At 44.8% G+C, this 17,309-nt stretch overlaps 1 protein-coding gene across 1 annotated transcript in view; it reads left to right on the top strand.

The window, feature by feature from the left end:
* Positions 1-17,309, top strand: part of LOC118889201 (heparan-sulfate 6-O-sulfotransferase 2-like) — a 287,709-nt gene that overhangs the window by 237,939 nt on the left and 32,461 nt on the right. Inside the window, exon 3 of the mRNA XM_036840982.1 lies at positions 8,970-9,056. The gene's annotated coding sequence lies outside the window, so the exon portion shown is untranslated. The remainder of the gene's footprint in view (positions 1-8,969; positions 9,057-17,309) is intronic.

Raw genomic sequence — 17,309 nt, 5'->3', positions numbered from 1 at the left:
TTGCTGCACGCGGGATTTCTCTAGTTGCAGCGAGTGGGGGCTACTCTTCATTGTGGTGCGCAGGCTTCTCATTGCAGTGGCTTCTCTTGTTGCGGAGCATGGGCTTTAGGCGCGCAGGCTTCAGTAGTTGTGGCATGTGGGCTCAGTAGTTATGGCTCGCAGGCTGTAGAGCGCAGGCTCAGTAGTTGTGGCGCACGGGCTTCGTTGCTCCGCGGCATGTGGGATCTTCCCGGACCAGGGCTCGAACCCATGTCCCCTGCATTGGCAGGTGGATTCTTAACCACTGCACCACCAGGGAAGCCCCCAGCTGCACTTTTAAATCTTGAATACATTCACCCCCTTAGAAAGCACTTAAGATGTGGAGTTCAGCCACAAGAATGTATTTGAATGCTCCTGGTTTTGGACACTAACATGTAGCTAGAGAATTGGTGCCCTGAAGCCCCAGTGTTAAGATCAGAGGCCTTGGTTAGGCAGGACCAACCCTGCCTCCATCACCCAACCTGTCCAAGATCATCCAGCTATTACAAAGACAGGGTATGACCCCAGGTCTGCCTGATGCCAGCGCCCATGCTCTTTCTACAACTTTAGAGTTGCCTTCAGTTCGTTTGGCAATGCCACTCTCCAAAGTTGCTGATTCCCACTGGTTTTATCCTACTTGAGTTTCATATCAGTGGGCGTTGGAGCTCAGTAATGGCACTGTGATAGGCTATCACCTTTGTAGGCCTACTGTGTGGTCTGATATGTCATTTGAACAAAAACCCAAAGGCACATGACTCTGTTACCAGACCTCTAACCTAATATGTGTTAGTCTGTTCAATTCAACAAACATATGTCAGAAGCTACATTTATCAGCATGCTTAGCAGTCAACAGATATTGAAAACCTCCTATCTGACAGATGTCATAAGAAACTTTACGAACAGATAGGAACACAATTTACCCTTGTCCTCAAAGAACTGAATAATATAATGTGCAGGCAGAGTGGACATTCTTGAAGATCCCATAAGAACATAGTTAGTAGAAAGTAAAAGCAAAGTAATTATTCACCAGAGAAAAGGAAATGAATAAATGATCAGTTCCTGCCCCCGCCCCCAGCAACGCCCTTGGTTCATGTCATTCTGAAGTATAAAGTCAGAATCGCACTTCCAAGGAAATGAACAGACTTTTCTTTTTTCTCTGTGTGCTAATTCCTGCCACAGCAATTGGCCTCTTTGGCTTTTCCTAAAAGTTCACTGAGACTTTTCTGGCTTCCTCTGGGGACTCCTTAATGCATAATGTTCACCAACTAGACTCCAGTTGTGAATTTTTAATTACGCCAGATCATTTTCAGTAAATAGAACTTCAAGCTCAATTAATGCTGTCGGATCCAATTTTTGTCTCACCTGCTCTGAGCTCCACTCTGTGGTGTTTGCAGTAATTGCCACTTCCTCAGGAAAGAGGAGCTTCTCCAGAGATGGATGTTGGCAGCCCTTGGCGTCTGCCTTTTCCTGACTCAGTAGCAGTACAGGGGGGATATTTCATCCAGAAGATTCTAATTGTGTTGCCTGGAAAACAGGGGCAATGGATACGGCAGATTGTGATCCCTCAGTGGCCACGAAGTGTGGCTGTCTCATGCTTCTTGTGAGGCAGTGGTTCTCCCCACTTGATCTTAGCAGAAAGGCGGAGAAGCAATGAGGCAGCGGCTCTCAAAGTGTGCTCCGTAGGCCAGCAACATCAGTACCACCTGGGAGCTTGGTAGAAGTGTAAATTCTCAGGCCCGCTTCCTAGAGCTGCTGAATCAGAGACTGGGGGTAGGACCCAGCTATCTGGGTTTTGCAAGTTCTCCAGGTTATTCTCATGTCTAAGTCTATGAGCCACTGTTGGCAGATAAGTGTTTCAAACTAAGGATAGGCATAATTCGTTCTATTTTGTGAAAATTCTCATAACCCAGGTTTTATTTTCTGATTTATGATTTTTAACACAAATCAAAAATCATAAATTTCATCATAGTAATTCAGCTTTACCTTTGCCTTCCCTGATTCCCCTAAGCATAGATGGTTGCCGTCTGGTTTATTTCCCTAGTATCTTTTCACACTTGCTTTGTCCCATTTGGTACAAGGTGTTGTTTTGTATCCATCAACGTGCTCGCCTCCTGCACTAGCCTTTGGGCCGCCTGAGGGCAGGAACCTTGTCCCACTCATCAGTATATCCCCAGGGCCCAACAGGATGAAGGGCACACAGAAAACACGCAGTAAACGTTTTTGAGTGAATATGTTATTTAACATTTTATAATTTTCAAAACTTTGATGTGGCCTTAAGAAGTAGGACTCGCAGAAGAGGAAACTGAGACCCAGAGAAGTTAGGTGATTCAGTGGGTCGTTTGCAGATCGAGAGCTTGAGGCCAAAGCTTGCCTCAATTTGGGAAAGGTAATGGCCACAGGTCCTTAAACATTGCCCTCCTGAACTCAGCTCAACTCAGGAAGCCTGGGGTACTTTGGCTCTTCAAGGGCAAAGCCCTTGATTTGCTCCCAGGCAGGCTGCCCACCCCCCAACCGTGATGTTACTAGTTGTGTCATCCTTGTACCATTAGGAATGCTAAGAGAGGGCCACTGAGGGTGCCAGTTCGTGAGGCACAGTGCAAAGGCTGAGAACAAGAAAAGGGAAGGGAATCATGCCAAAAAATAGGAGTGGATTTTAGCACAATCGATGGGAGGTATAGTCTCTGATATGTGGTTAGTCCTTGGGAAAAGGGAGCAAAGAGGAAGGGACGTGAGCTGCAAGTGAAGCCAAAGTCTAAAGCTCAGTTTTGCCCCTCTGCCAGGCTACCCTCCTTACACTGAGGTGACAGCAGCCTGGGATGTACTTTGAGAGGTGTCGCTGGGAAATGGGTTGACAGTGATTGCCGCCCACCTCTCCCCTTGGTGTCCAGCTCGCCTTGTGACCTGTAAGCAATCTGGCTGGGCTAAGAGGATGGGGAGAAGCAGCCTGTGGGCACAGCCCCATAGCAGCCTATGGACAGAAAAAGGCTTGAGGCCTGTACTTTCCCTCATTAACTTTAGTATTGAACCCTATACGACTGAGTGAACTGGCTCAGGCTCTTTTCCTTGAGCCCCTGCGTTATAAGACTTTGGAACCCACTTGCAAATCATCACAGACTGGGGTGGAAGAAAGCAGGTTCCGGTACAGGCTGTCCCCCGCCCCAAACATCCGCTCGTTAATCACAATGGATTGCTGTCCCATCAGGCCTCGCGGCTTATCTCACAGCTTTGACTCCCACTTGGGAGCGATGACTGTACATCTGACCCTGTCTCTTTCTTCTTGAGCTGCGGTGCCATCTCTCTAATTGCCTGCTGGACACTGTTCATCAACACCCCAACTCGATATGCTCCCGGCCAAATCCATCATCTTCCCCTCTGGCCCAGATGCCCCTCCCAACGAAACTGGCTCTTTCACTGGCACCTCTGTTTTCCCAGCCATTCAGCTTCCAGACCTTCTCAGCAGCCTCATGTAGACTTTACTCTCATTCTCCAGATGGAGTCAGCTCTCAAGTTCAGTCATTTCCTTTTGCTATGCCGTGCGTGGTTTCCTTCTTTCCACCCCCAGAACAACTATTCTGGTCCAGGTTCCCATCATATTTCAGGTCTCAATCACCCTAAACCATCCAGTACCAGAACTATGATTTTTTTTTTGGTGTTTTTGCTTCTCAATCCCCTATCTGATGGAGGAGCCCAGGGCTAGATGTGAATGCAATAGTGGTGAGACGCAGTTCCAGTGGCCTCTGATAGTCTGTAGCCAACATCCAAGCTCTTGGTAAAGACTTAAGTGAATAGCCAGCCGAAATGAGAAAATAATATAATTTAGGAACTGATCATCTTCTTTCCTGATGCCAGTGAGGCATTCAGGGATGTGACCGCCTTCCCTGGGCAGAAACAGCACGTGCCAAGAGGTGAAGAGAGCAAAAGGGCAACAATAATTGATAAACTTATTGCTCCAGTCCCCGATGCCCCTGTGGTGAGTTGTTAGAGTGAAAAGTTAATGGAAGGGGAGAGGCCAAGGTAATGCGAGTGTCCCAGCTGCCTTTTCCAAGAGCTCTGCAATTACACAGTAATTGTGCGCTTCTGGGTGAATGGTTTACCTGTTCAGCTGAGTGCCCTCTGCTTTAGAGAGGAGAATCCTAAGACAGAAGGAAGTCACATGCCTCCCTGGCAGCCAGGATTAGAACTCGAGATTCCTGAGTAAATGCTTTGAACGCCTGAGGTTGTTTCTGAGAGATCATAGCCACAGTGGGCTTCACAGCAATAAAGATGAACATTTTCTCTTGTCTAAAAACCCTCAGTCATTGCCCACAGTTAAGCAAAGGAAACCTAGGGGAGGAAGCTAAAGGAAAGCACAGCTTAGTGAACTGAACTTTCTTTGCTTGATGATGAATAGAAATCATAGATCATGGGAAGAGGATGCTTAAAGAGGCACGGACTCGACTTTAGACACTTCGGGTAGAAGAAAATGAAAAAGTTTGGAACCAAGAAAGAAAACCACTCAGGACATAACCTAGCAAGACAGAGAAATGAAATGAAGAATCCTCATCAGCTCTAATTAAAGGAAATCAATATTTGAAGAGCTGCCTTGCTCAGTAACAGGACAAGGGCAAAAATACTTCAGCAACGTGAGCCTCTTAGAAAAGAGAAAAGCAGGCTTTCATGGGGAAGCAATCATGATTTAAAAGGCTTCAAAAGACAACCACTTGGTGGGTTGATATGTTGTAGAGGGCACTCAAGCACCTTTTGGGAAGGAGATAGATGAGCTTCTATGCCTGGTAGACTCTATATTTTTAAAGCACATTTCCTTATCCTAGGAGCTTTAAGGAGCCAAGGGTCATTTCTAGGGAGCAAAGAGTAGCTACCATTTCCCCAGAGAGACTTGAAGTAAACCCTTAACAATAGCTTGGGTTTCATCTCTGTTACCACTTATAAGAACACACACTGGCAAAACACTAAAAGCCATACAAATGCAACAGATTTTTTGTTGTTATTTGCAGCACTAGCCAACCATCCAAGGAAGCTTGCTTGACCGTCCTTTCTAAGCTCACCTCTTTGTGATCCACGTGATGATCAACCATCAGTAACTGGAATCCAGTTTCCCCAGACCGTTCTTCCTTAGGCATGGAAAATATGGGACATGTGTGTCACCACTTCCTTCTCTCACACCGGTGCCAGACATTGATACAGTCACGGCACTCCTTTTCCACTGAGCCGAAATGCAGCTTTTTCATTTATTTGTTCAACAAATATTTTTTGGAGCGCCCTCTTAAGAGCTAGTTGGAGAGATGGATAAACAGTAAAAATATAAACAACACTACAGGCACCACATGGTAAGTGCCAAATAAAAGATATGTAGACAATGAGTATTATAGCCCAACTGTCTCTTCTGAAATACAACTTCAAATTCCTAGGGCCCTGGAAATTAATTAAAAAAAAATTCAGTGCTGTTTTAGTTAAAGCAACACAACTATTTCTCGTGGGTCTGAGACGAATTAATTCCAAAAAGAGCTTACGAAGTACTACCGGAAATGCAGAAGTTTCTGTATGCCACCCATCAAGAAAGTGAGTCGAGGGTGTTTGAAACTGCTAGGTTCTTCTCCCTCAAGTACCTCTCTGACCTAAGAGAAAAATCCAGATTGGAGTGGATCTGATTGCCATTTTGGGTTAAGTACCCTGGATGCCATTTCAGCATCAAATTATTCAATCAGAAACACTTTGAAAATGCTGAAGAGTTGGGTTAGTCACAGTTTTCCCACCTGGATACAATGTGCATAATACTGCAGGATTTTCTTTTTCACTTTTCTGGTGTTGGAGACATTTGTGGAGCCGGTGGAAAATGGTTTACGATACATGTTGACGGACAGCCGACCAAGCAGACAGAGCGAGTGCTGGCATTTATTAAATGTTCCTATCAGGAACCCACCTGGAATTGTATCCATAGGTCTTTGATGAGGCCGGCTTGGGAGGGAGAGAGGAAAGAATCTTACCCCAGGAAAAAGATAGCTACTCCTGAGGAGTGGGAGAAGCCTGGATCCATGCCCCCTGGGATTTCGGGCCGTAGCTTTTAATATCGCAACCCAAAGAGGGGATGAAAGTCAAAAGGGCTGACAAGTGGTCTAGAGACAGACAAAATAATGACAACTGGGGTGCGCCTGTTTCAGATGTGTAAGTTGGAAACTAGCTCTAATTCCAGGCAGCTCCCCCCCAATCTCATATACCCCCAAATTATCATCCAGGTATCCTAAAAGCAGGCAGGGCTTCTTCCTGCAAGTCCCTCGGCAGCATCTTAATCTTTGGGTCATTGACCCATGTTTTTCCAGATCTCTGAGGCTCCCGGACAGTCTGCAGTTGCAGGATTTTCTCCTTCTCTCTCGTGGAGCACTTCTGGAAAACTTGGGGTCTCTCTTTCTCAAAGTTTCAGAATCATAGCATCTTGTCCAGACTTACGTAGTCAGCCTGGAACTTTGAGGGGGAACTCTTTTCCCTCACTGTTAGGCCAGCCTTTCTATACAACAGTTCCTTAGTACATCTACAGAGCTAAACTCCTAGGATCCAAGCCTGCCACCATTCTGCTGGACACTCCCCCACTTTCAGATACCTTTTGCCACTGTCAGTGGATCTGCTATTGGCACGGAACAAACATTTTGAGTTATTTGATAACTTTCACCTCCAGTCTTGGTGCCATACCTTCCGTCTATGAGTTTTCTCTGAGCAAGTTTTGTGTTTATTCCACTCAGATCTGCACTTAAAGGGTTTGGCACTTGGTCAGATGGGGTCCTTATTTCGATCACTTAAAGGAAGACTGCTCCAGGACCACCACCTCCTCCCCACCTCCAAAGCAGCTGTTAATAAGGCTGCCACGGCCAGCTGACAGCTTTCCCTGATGTCCTGCGGTGCCCTGCATTGAGCTTAAAGAGGGTCACTTATCATGCAGATTTTAAAGGACCCTTGGCTCGCAAGGCACAGACTTGGGAATACAGCAGTGGGAATGTGTGTCTTTTATTCAAAAGAACGTGGATGCCTGAGCTTAGTGACTCGGGAGACAGGGGTGTTAAATGACCACCTACTCTGAGCCTAGCAGCCTGCAAGATCAAAAGATCCCTTGTTTCAGAAGGCTTCCAGCAAAGTTTCCCACTGCCTCCAGTTTGAGTGAGGGGGTGGGAGGAGGAAGGCTCAGTGGCCAGCGAGCTGAGTGTGGAAGTGAGGGAATTGAGACCCGCTTGAATTTTGCAGCACACAGCATATTTCGTCCTCTGCATGAGACTGCAGCAGGCTTCTGGAAGAGACACTTTTGAATTCTTCTGAGTTCCAGTCTTTTATCCAGTTATCACTTCGTTTCTGAGTGGGGTTCTGAATGAGGATGGTAGCTGGTATGGTTCCAGGGATGGTTAAGGAGTTCTTTGCCAGGAAATCAGCGTGGATGGGCAGGGGCAGCGCTGCATGAGTTTTTCAGCACTTTGTCTCAGCGGGCTTCTGACACCTCCTGGGGGACACACTGTGCGCCTACTCTCTCCAGAGCCACCCACCCCAGCAGAAGGATTGGAGCTCACCTTGGTGACTCCCACTTCAAAGAACTGCTTTGGAGCCCTCCTGGACACTGAATCCTACCTGCTGGAACTTTCGCTATCTGTCTGATTAGCCCTGTGCCCACACACATCTGTATTGCCTTGGCAATCGCCAGGAACCCATGATTATCTCTTGTTCCAGTCACATCCACGTAGCCACTTAAAGCTGATGGATGTGAGGCAGAATATCTTTTGTGGCCCACCCTCTCACCCCACCTCACCCCACATCTAAATACAGCTACTTGCAGACACCTATTTCTGAGGTACTGAAAAGATTCATAAATATCTGGAAAGCTCTTTGACATTCTCTGAGACAATATTCTGTGCTTTTGGAAGGCTCTATTATACTCATTGAAAGCCAAGATACTCGTTTTTCTTTTTTACCTTCACTTTTTATAAAAGGTTATGCTGACGTAGATCTTAGTAATAAAAAAAATCTTTCTGATGAAATCAGGATAAATAATTCCACACATCATCAAGTGGGGAAAAAGGCTTTGAATTGGTTTCCATGGAAATCTGGAGATGAAGTAAAGTAATAATTTCAAGGCAGAGCAGCTGAATTGAAGATAACGGTAAAAATAGTTTGATAAAGAAAATAGAATAAAGTAATCAAGAAGCCTCCAATCAATTATTCCTTTTTGTTTACCTTCAAGTGATTAATTTGTCTGCGTTTATTAACCTGAAGAGATTAAGCAGACCTTCCTAGTGATTTATTTCATAATTGTTTCCAAGGTTTGACATAAGCTGTGGAGTTATTGAAGGTGGAGATTTAAATTCAATTACTCATGAAGCAGGTGGTGCTTCTCCTGAAAGAATATCTGAATGCACGGCCTTCCCATGTTAACATTATGAGTGAAAATTATTAATTCATCTGATAGTATCTCCCAAAGACTTTTAGAAGTCATTTGGCATCCACATACTTCACAACAAGTCAGCAGCTTCAGAACTGAACTTGAAGTACAGAGAACCCAGAGACAGGAAATAAAGGATTTTATGTTAAAGACTAGTTATTTTTATACATTATTTTTTTGGCCAGAGCCTCTCTTGGGGCCTGGGCTGTGGCGCTGTCATTAATGGCATCCACCAGCTCAAGCTTTGAATGCCAGAAGAATAGCTTTCTTTGAACTTGACCAATGGTTCCCACTCTCTGTACCTTTGAAGGGCAGCACTGGATAAGATCACGCTTTATTTCGACAGGTGAGAGAGACAGAGAGACACACGCACACTCACACACACACACACACACACGGGGGGGCGCGGGGGGGGAGAGAGAGAGATTGAGATATTGAAAGAGAGGCACCTTGAAAAGTCTTTAAATGAAATAACTAATTTCTTTTTGTCTCTGTGGTCATTGTTGTATATATTTTTCTGTTCTTTCTGTGGGTATAGTAAGGATAGACGGGGTTCTCCAAACACTAATCCAGGCGCCAACTCTCCGTCATCCACAAAGGCCCGGAACACACCTAAGAATGGGAAGTAAGTGCAAAGTGCCCCTGTGCATCCGACATAGCTGTCACAAAGCCATGTACTGTCCTCATTTTGTCATTCATTCATATTCATTCAAAGATTTGCGGAATGCCTTCTGTGTGCTTTGCTTTGGGCTAGTCACTGGGAAATGTAAATGAGTAAGGCATGTGTCAGGAATATTGGGTGCATGAAGAACTAAAGAAGGGGGAGGAGAGGGAGGGAGAAGTCAAGAGATGACTTTGGAAAGATAGCTTTTAGGGCTGATTGTGATGGGCAAGGACTTATAGCAATGCAAGATTTGGACTGAGTCTCAAACATTGAAGAAAGAAGGAGCAGCGGCACGGATCGATCATGTTATGATTTGCAAAATCTATGAAAATCTGTCTTTGATCCATACACTAAGATTTGGGGTGGATTTAGAAGAATCTGGAAAGCCATTCCATAATTATCCTGGTTTAATTACGTTTGCATTGTAACCATGTCACTGATGTACATGATACATGTATTCTTTTCCTAGCGACTAACCTGTACCATGACCTACCCGAAACTGTCTTTTTGGTATTGCCAAAAACTTGTATTGGCTGAATATTTGTGATGTTAGATTTACCTCTTTGGGCTGATTCCAGAAAGCAACATTGGCCGACCTCTCCCTTTGGATTCAGCAGAGAATGGCAGTCTGAAACAGTGTGATCCCATGCAGGTGACATACCTCCAATTAGGCGCTCCCCCTTCGAAGTGGCTGCAGCCCTTTGGTGAATGACTCGGGTCCTCTTGTAAGCCCTCTGTCTCAGGGCTGTGGGGCATTGTGACGGGCAGAAATACAGCCCCGAAGGAGAACCCAGCCTGCATCTAGGAGAAGATGAAAGATGCCTTCATCACGCTAAAAGCTCTAATCTAGCAATAAGATATATCACTACAAGAGCATGGCTTTGCCATGAAAGCTGAATTTGTAATGGTCATATATTTTATGTATCCAGCATTGGACCATAAATGCTGCACTTAGAATATGATCTTATTTTCAACTCCCAAAGTGAAAGAGCTATTGGCTGCCTTTTTTTTTCTCTTCTTCTCCTCCTGAATACCATTTCAGGTTTGCATATAAAGTTGAATGTGGGCTATCTTGGAGAATATCAAAAGCAGTGGTGAAGACAGAAGACGAAATCTCAGAGCAGTTAGAACTCGTTTCAGTTATTTATTGCTGAGCGCCACAGTCAAAATGCTGAATAAATTATGAAGGAAGGGAATTGATACACACATTCCGGAGCAGCTGAATGTTTCCAAATTAGTCCCAATTCATCGTCAGCATGCGCCCGCGGTTAACAGAGATGGCCTTGGAGAATCGCTTTGAACTCCATGCTTGCAGAAACGGCAGGCCCTGGTCTGGGTATCTTGTACACACCTGTCCTGCTGACAACTGCAGGGCACAGTCTCCGTTTATTAGACCCTGATGTATAATTATGGATGTTTGTGATTGCTGTTGCACTTTGAAAGGAGCATTGTTTTGTTTCTTTTGGCTTTGCGGGAACCCAGACTCTTACCTTGTGAATGAAGAGTCCCCGTGGAGCCGTTGGTAGAACTGGAGTTCAGATGACATAAAGAACACATAGCTAATACCATACCCGGCTTGTTAACAGTAGGAGGCCTGCATAAATACATTCTTAAGTAGATAAACATGATCTTATATCCCACTTGCTGGATTTGGACACCTCCCAAACTTCTGCCATGGTGTGAGGGCCTCCCTTCCCACACATTCTGAGCTAGGTGTCTTTTATCTGCCATGTACGTGACTCACAGATTGTGCTGGTTCTTCTCAATTTTTCTTTCTTTTCGGGGATTATTAATGAAGAATAAAAAGTTCTCCAATAGCCAGTATTCTCTTTAAGGATATGTTTCAGGTTCCCTTTCTCTTACCTCCCATCAGTTGGCAGGAAGTTGGTTGTTGGGTTTTTTATTTTAAACTCTTTTCTGCACACTTTCTCCTCAGGATAGTTTTGTCAACAGCAGCAGTACTGACCTTGCATGAATATGGTGAGACTATCCGGGGGGCGTTTTCCCACACCCTCTAGAACAGTGTCTATCCATGTTTAGGCACGTGTGTTGTTCACGTGACAGTGGTTCAGAGACAGTGGTTGCTTCCTGGGTTTGGGAGTGTGTAGTGGGGAGGCAGGGGGCTAGGTGGGTTTCTGCTCCCCTGGGTTTTCCCCATGGTGCCTTTCACAGTGGCCAGCATCCAGGGTGGGTGCTGTCCTGCTGGGTTTTCTCATGTTATTTGACCTCATGACAGGGGGCTATGGAGCAGTTTTTAAGAATTCCTCTGTTATTTTGAGGCCAGATACAGGCTGGGAGACAGAAGGTGTCTTCTTTTCTTCTCTGGAAAGAAACTGGCCTCCTCTTTTTTGAAGACAAGTCAAGCTGCCTCAAATATACCTCATGACTAAAAATAGTAACAACTAGTATGTGTTGAGTGAGTGCTACGGGCCAATCTCTGTCCCCGAGCACTTGATACAATTTGTGTCATTAATTCTCACCCACCAAAAGCTCAGGAAGTAGGCACTATTATTATTTCCATTTGATACATGAGGAAATCGAGGCTTGGAGAGGATATTGTGTGCCTACATGGGGTCTCCCAATGAACAATTTTGGTAAAACCCTTCTTTAGCACCAATAATAGTAATAACAATCAGTAAAATCTATCGAGCTTTTTTTTTTTTTTAAATAATCTTCTGAAGTCAATCAACGAGGTGTTGTTGTTGTTTATTTTCCACAGTGTCACGGATTTATTTATTTATTTATTTATGGCTGTGTTGGGTCTTTGTTTCTGTGCGAGGGCTTTCTCTAGTTGCGGCAAGCGGGGGCCACTCTTCATCACGGTGCGCGGGCCCCTCACTATCGCGGCCTCTCTTGTTGCGGAGCACAGGCTCCAGACGCGCAGGCTCAGTGGTTGTGGCTCACGGGCCTAGTCGCTCCACGGCATGTGGGATCTTCCCCGACCAGGGCTCGAACCCGTGTCCCCTGCACCGGCAGGCAGATTCTCAACCACTGCGCCACCAGGGAAGCCCCTCTATCGAGCTTTTACTTTGTGCCCTTGTGCTAGACCCTGGGCCACAGAGACAAATGCAAGATACAGTAGGTGCCCTCAAGGAACTCACAGTCTTCGTAGAGGACAGAGGATGGCAACATGGTGTTTACAGTGAGGCAGTCACGGGGGGCTGTTGGTGGGGAAGATATCATGTGGGGATATCAACGAAGGCTTCTGAGAAGTGACCCTTGAACCCATTCATTTTCTCCACTTACCCCTCAGGAGGCAAGGCCAGGTCAGAAGAGGAAAATGCAAATTAGTCACTAAGACAGACAGAGTCCTTTAATGTTGAAAAAAAACAAGTTAAAGTTGTGGATGAGGTCAAAGCTAAAACCTGAATGGCCAATTCTGTCTTTTTTTCCAACTTCAATCCATTTGGGGCCAACTGACATGCAGCGTAGTGTGCCGAGTAGCTTAAGAAACCTACAGCGTGAAAGTTGTGTCATTCTGCTTGCTCCGTTTTATTGCCTGGATCTGAAGCTGGGTACCAGCCCTCTGTTTCAGGGAGGAACAGATGGAATGGGATACGTCTGAGCAGCAGAGCCAGACTACCGTGGCAGTGCCTTTCAGGGAGGTACGTGCAGTTTCTTCTATGCTAACAGTGAGCCAAGTTGACAGGACAGGGAAGAAAAGCAGTGCAGAGCCATACCGCTGAGATCAGGAAGCAGAGGTTTGGCAGAGGTTAATCAGAGACCGGCCACACCAGGCCACCATATTTAATTTGGTTCCCTTCGATAATGGGAATCTGTTATTCTGTCTGACACATCAAGCCACAGTCAATCCTTTTGCTGATCCATTGGGCTATTCCCAGCAAGCACTTGAACTGTCAAAACTGAGCACACATGGTAGCCACAAGGAGCCGTTACAGATTTTCTTTTTGTATCTGAACATGTTCACATGTCACATGAGACCAACACTTTTGCTGACCAGATAAGGACTCAAGAAGGGTCAGTCACTTTCCCAGAGTCACGCATCTAGTTCATAGCAGAGGTCAGCCTAGAATCCTGGTCTTCTAAGGCTTGTCCTGTGCTCTTTCTACGGCAATGTATGCTGCAGTTCTGCTCCCAGATAGCAAGACACTTTGGCCAATTGCACCACACAAGGCTTGGAGCCTGGTCTCAGGATGTCCAGCTGAGTGCTGTGCCCTTTGTACGTTACCATACCTGTGTGGGTGGGTTCTGTTAGCCTCTGTGAAAATGGAGCCCTTGGGGAGAAATTGGAATCATTCCACTTAAAAAAAAATGTAGGGGTAGTGGTGATGAAAGGAAACAGCATGTACTTTTCAAACACTTTTTCTCCAAAATAACATCATTTTGGTTGTGTTTGGACAGTTACCCTTTCTCAATATTACTGTTGAGCTATCTCGAGCCTTTAACACACCCCTTCATCTAGAAAGCAATAAAGAGAACTCGTAGATCACTATAGCTGTTCTCCTTCAAACCAGACAACCAAGGCTGAGGGTGTGTGTGTGTGTGTGTGTGTGTGTGTGTGTGTGTGTGTATAACATTCAGAGGCATCAATTTAAAAATTAGATTGCAGGCAGTTGCAGATGACGCTGGAAATGAATCAATCCTCTCAGCCTGAGGTGTTTCTCACATAGGCTCAGGCTATGGAAAGACAAGGACCAAGTTCAATTTTCAAATACTGGTGAAGGCCAGGAATATTGCAGGACCAGGGCAGAGCACCCAAGCACAGTGCCTGGTAAACGATACCATAAATGTTGAATTCAGTTCCATAAATATTGGCTTAAATGAATTCAGCTGGGGAGGGGATGCTAAAATGGAGAAAAAGGAGTACAGAAGGGGAACATGAGATGGTCAAGTCAATTCTTGCTCACTTTACACATCTACCCGGAGCCGACCCTGGTAGCAGATGTCACAGAAAGACTGACTCCAAGCTGTTTTTGCCAAAAGTGTCTCATAACGAACAGGCCTGTTTATCTTTTCAGCAGTCTCTAGATGAGCATGGTCAGGAGCACGTGGCTTCAGAAATAAACTAAACACACCAACAGTCCTTTGGTTTTGGTTGGCAGGACCCAAATGGAAAACTTTCCTGCTTTACAGAGAAGAGGTGAAGTCTTGCTTGTTCTGTGTGGAGTCAGCGTGGTGCAGTTTTATGTTCAGATTGAGTTGTTTACATGTGCATCACTGGAGTCCAAGTCCTGCGTACTATGATCTCATGATTATGTCATTTCCTCTCATTGAGAGCCATGTATTTCTTCTAAGACAGTAGGCCGTGACTACCGCTAAAACCCCTAGTTTTGCCTCTGTGTATGAAAGAGTGTGTGTGTGTGTGTGTGTGTGTGTGTGTGTATTTTCACTTCACAGTGGTGGTATGCTGTATGAGCGTAGCAATCAAATGGTCAAGTACTGAACTTTTCAAATAAGCGCTGTAGTTTGATGTGATAATGATGTCAATAGTGCCTTAGTGTAGCTATTAGACTAAGTCTGATATCACAAAAGCTTGAGAAAAACCAAAGCCCCAAACACTCTCTCTCTCTCTCTCCACCCGCTGCCTCCCCCTCCCTCTCTGCTGTTGCTCCTTTGTAGAAAAAAGCAAATGACAAAAACATAAGCCAATGTCAGAATGTATTCCTAAGAACAACTTGGAGTGGAGTGTGCCCGAGAATCAGTACATTTATAGCCGAATTGCCTTTTCCCTCCAACACTCCCCATCCAGGATAGTGCGAGACCTTTGGTCACAGCAAAACAGTCAAATCTACCCCAGAAAATACACTCATTAATTAGGCAGGAAAGTAACATAAGACATTTGAAAAGGACTTTTAATAACAAGGGGTAAATAACACATAGGCTTGGCATATTTTGAGGTTTCACCTAGTGCTAACCAACTGTAGATGGGGCTGTTCAAAGATCTCTTTAAATAAATTAATCATGCAGCCTTGTGTGTATTTGAAAGGACATCAGCTTTGGAGTCAGACAGACCTGGATGTGAATCCTGGCTCTATCACTGATTAGCTTAGTACCTACCTCATTGGGCTATTGTGAGGATAAAATAAAAATCCAAGTAAGGCTCTTCCAGTGCCTGGCACATGGCAAGTGCTTAATAAATGTCAGCTAGTGATTATGCTTGCCTCTGCTGCCAACAAACTGCAGCTGGGGACAGTGTGACCTGGCCAGTATGATCCTGACCAAATCAGAGCTCTGGTTATCTGCTTTGCCAGCTCCAGAAATGGGGAAGCAGACGCCCCAGCACCACTGGCAATACATAAATAATGCCCACAGATTGAGTGAGACAAGAAATTACTGGAAGATCCAGGAAGAAACAGTCCAGTTATGGAAATATTTCCTAAGGGGTACACGTGCATCTCTGTGATGGTTAGGATGTAGAGTATACTAACGAACATAATAAATCCCCCTAAATACCTGACTATCCATGCTGATCCTGGTTCTCCAGCTTAGTCAAGAAGGGTGTTGTGCTAATGGAGCCTTAGAAGGCAGGTGTCATTCTTCTCCCTTCTCACCTGCTGCACAAAATCACAGACTCAACATGCTGCTCTCTAGAGCAGGGGTCCTCAATAACTCCTTTTTCCTCTGTGACATACATGGTTGAGAACTCTCATTGGCATTGCTCTGGGGGACCTCAGGGTTACGTCCACTTCCCAGGTGCTGGCTGGAATTCTACTCCTCTCTCTCACTTGAGAAGGCCTAGGAATGCAAAGAAGAGGGATGTTAAATAGGATTCCTCCGTTTTCCTCTGAGTAACACATCTCTCTCCGTCTGCCTCCCTATCGCAGTCCGTGTCTCTCTCCGTCTAGAACTCCTTCTCTTTCTCCCTTCCTCCTTCCCTTCCTCCCTCCTCCCCCCATCCAACTATCTATCAATGCTCCATCTTGCCTTTATACCCCAATATTTTTAGCTTTCAGCCTAGCTCTTTCTGAGCTGAAGGAATTACAGAGGCTAAATCAATGGCATCTTCTAATGCCTCCAGGCCAAACCTGTTGTTTTTCAGACAAATAACCAATGAAACATGGCCCACTATGGTTTGCAGTACTAAGAGAGTATGGGGGGACTTCCCTGGTGATGCAGTTGTTAAGAATCCGCCTGCCAATGTAGGGGACACGGGTTCGATCCCTGGTCCGGGAAGATCCCACATGCTGTGGAGCAACTAAGCCCATGTGCCACAACTACTGAGCCTGCGCTCTACAGAGCCCGTGAGCCACAACTACTGAGCCCACGTGCCACAACTACTGAAGCCCATGTGCCTAGAGCCCGTGACTCCGCAACAAGAGAAGCCACCACAATGAGAAGCCCACGCACCGCAAGGAAGAGTAGCCCCACTTGCCGCAACTAGAGAAAGCCCACGTGCAGCAATGAAGACACAATGCAGCCAAAAATAAATTAATTAATTAAAAAAAAGAGTATGGAAACACAGGGCAAAACTATTGTGCTATCCAAATAATTACTATGAATCCAACACGGACTAAAAATCTGGAGTGTAGAAGCATTTAAATGTAGAGTAGAAATTTTTAATTTGTTGAAATCCAATTTATCATTTTTTTTCTTTTCTGGATTATGCTTTTGGTAGCATATCTAAGAAATCTTTCCCTAAAGATTTTGGGATTTTGGCAGGGATTGTGTTGAATCTGTATATCAAATTTGGGAAAAACTGACATCTTAACAATACTCAGTCTTAAAAGCTATGAAGACAGTGTATCTTTCAATTTATTGAGATCTTTAATTTCACTTATCAGTGTTTTGTAGCTTTCAGTGTACATGTTTTTCCTAACTTTTTCAGATGTATCCCTAACTATTTCATACTTTGGATGCTATGGCAAATAGTATCCTTTTATTTTAACTTCTAATTGTTTTTTCCCCAAGTTTCCATTATTTTTTTAAAGTTTTTATTTTATATTGGACTATAGTTGATTTACCATATTGTATTAGTTTCAGGTGTACAGCAAAGTGTTTCAGTTGTACATATATAAGTATCTATTCTTTTTCAGATTCTTTTCCCATTTAGGTTATTACAGAATATTGAGTAGAGCTCCCTGTGCTATACAGTAGGTCCTTGTTGGTTATCTATTTTATATATAGTAGTGTGTATATGTCAATCCCAAACTCCCAATTTATCCCCCCCCACCTTTCCCCTTTGGTAACCATGTTTGTTTTCTATGTCTGTAAGTCGGTTTCTGTTTTGTAAATAAGTTCATTTGTATTATTTTT

This window comes from Balaenoptera musculus, chromosome X, assembly GCF_009873245.2.
Source record: "Balaenoptera musculus isolate JJ_BM4_2016_0621 chromosome X, mBalMus1.pri.v3, whole genome shotgun sequence".
Taxonomy (NCBI): Eukaryota; Metazoa; Chordata; class Mammalia; order Artiodactyla; family Balaenopteridae; genus Balaenoptera; species Balaenoptera musculus.
This window is presented reverse-complemented; position numbering and strand designations above follow the sequence as displayed.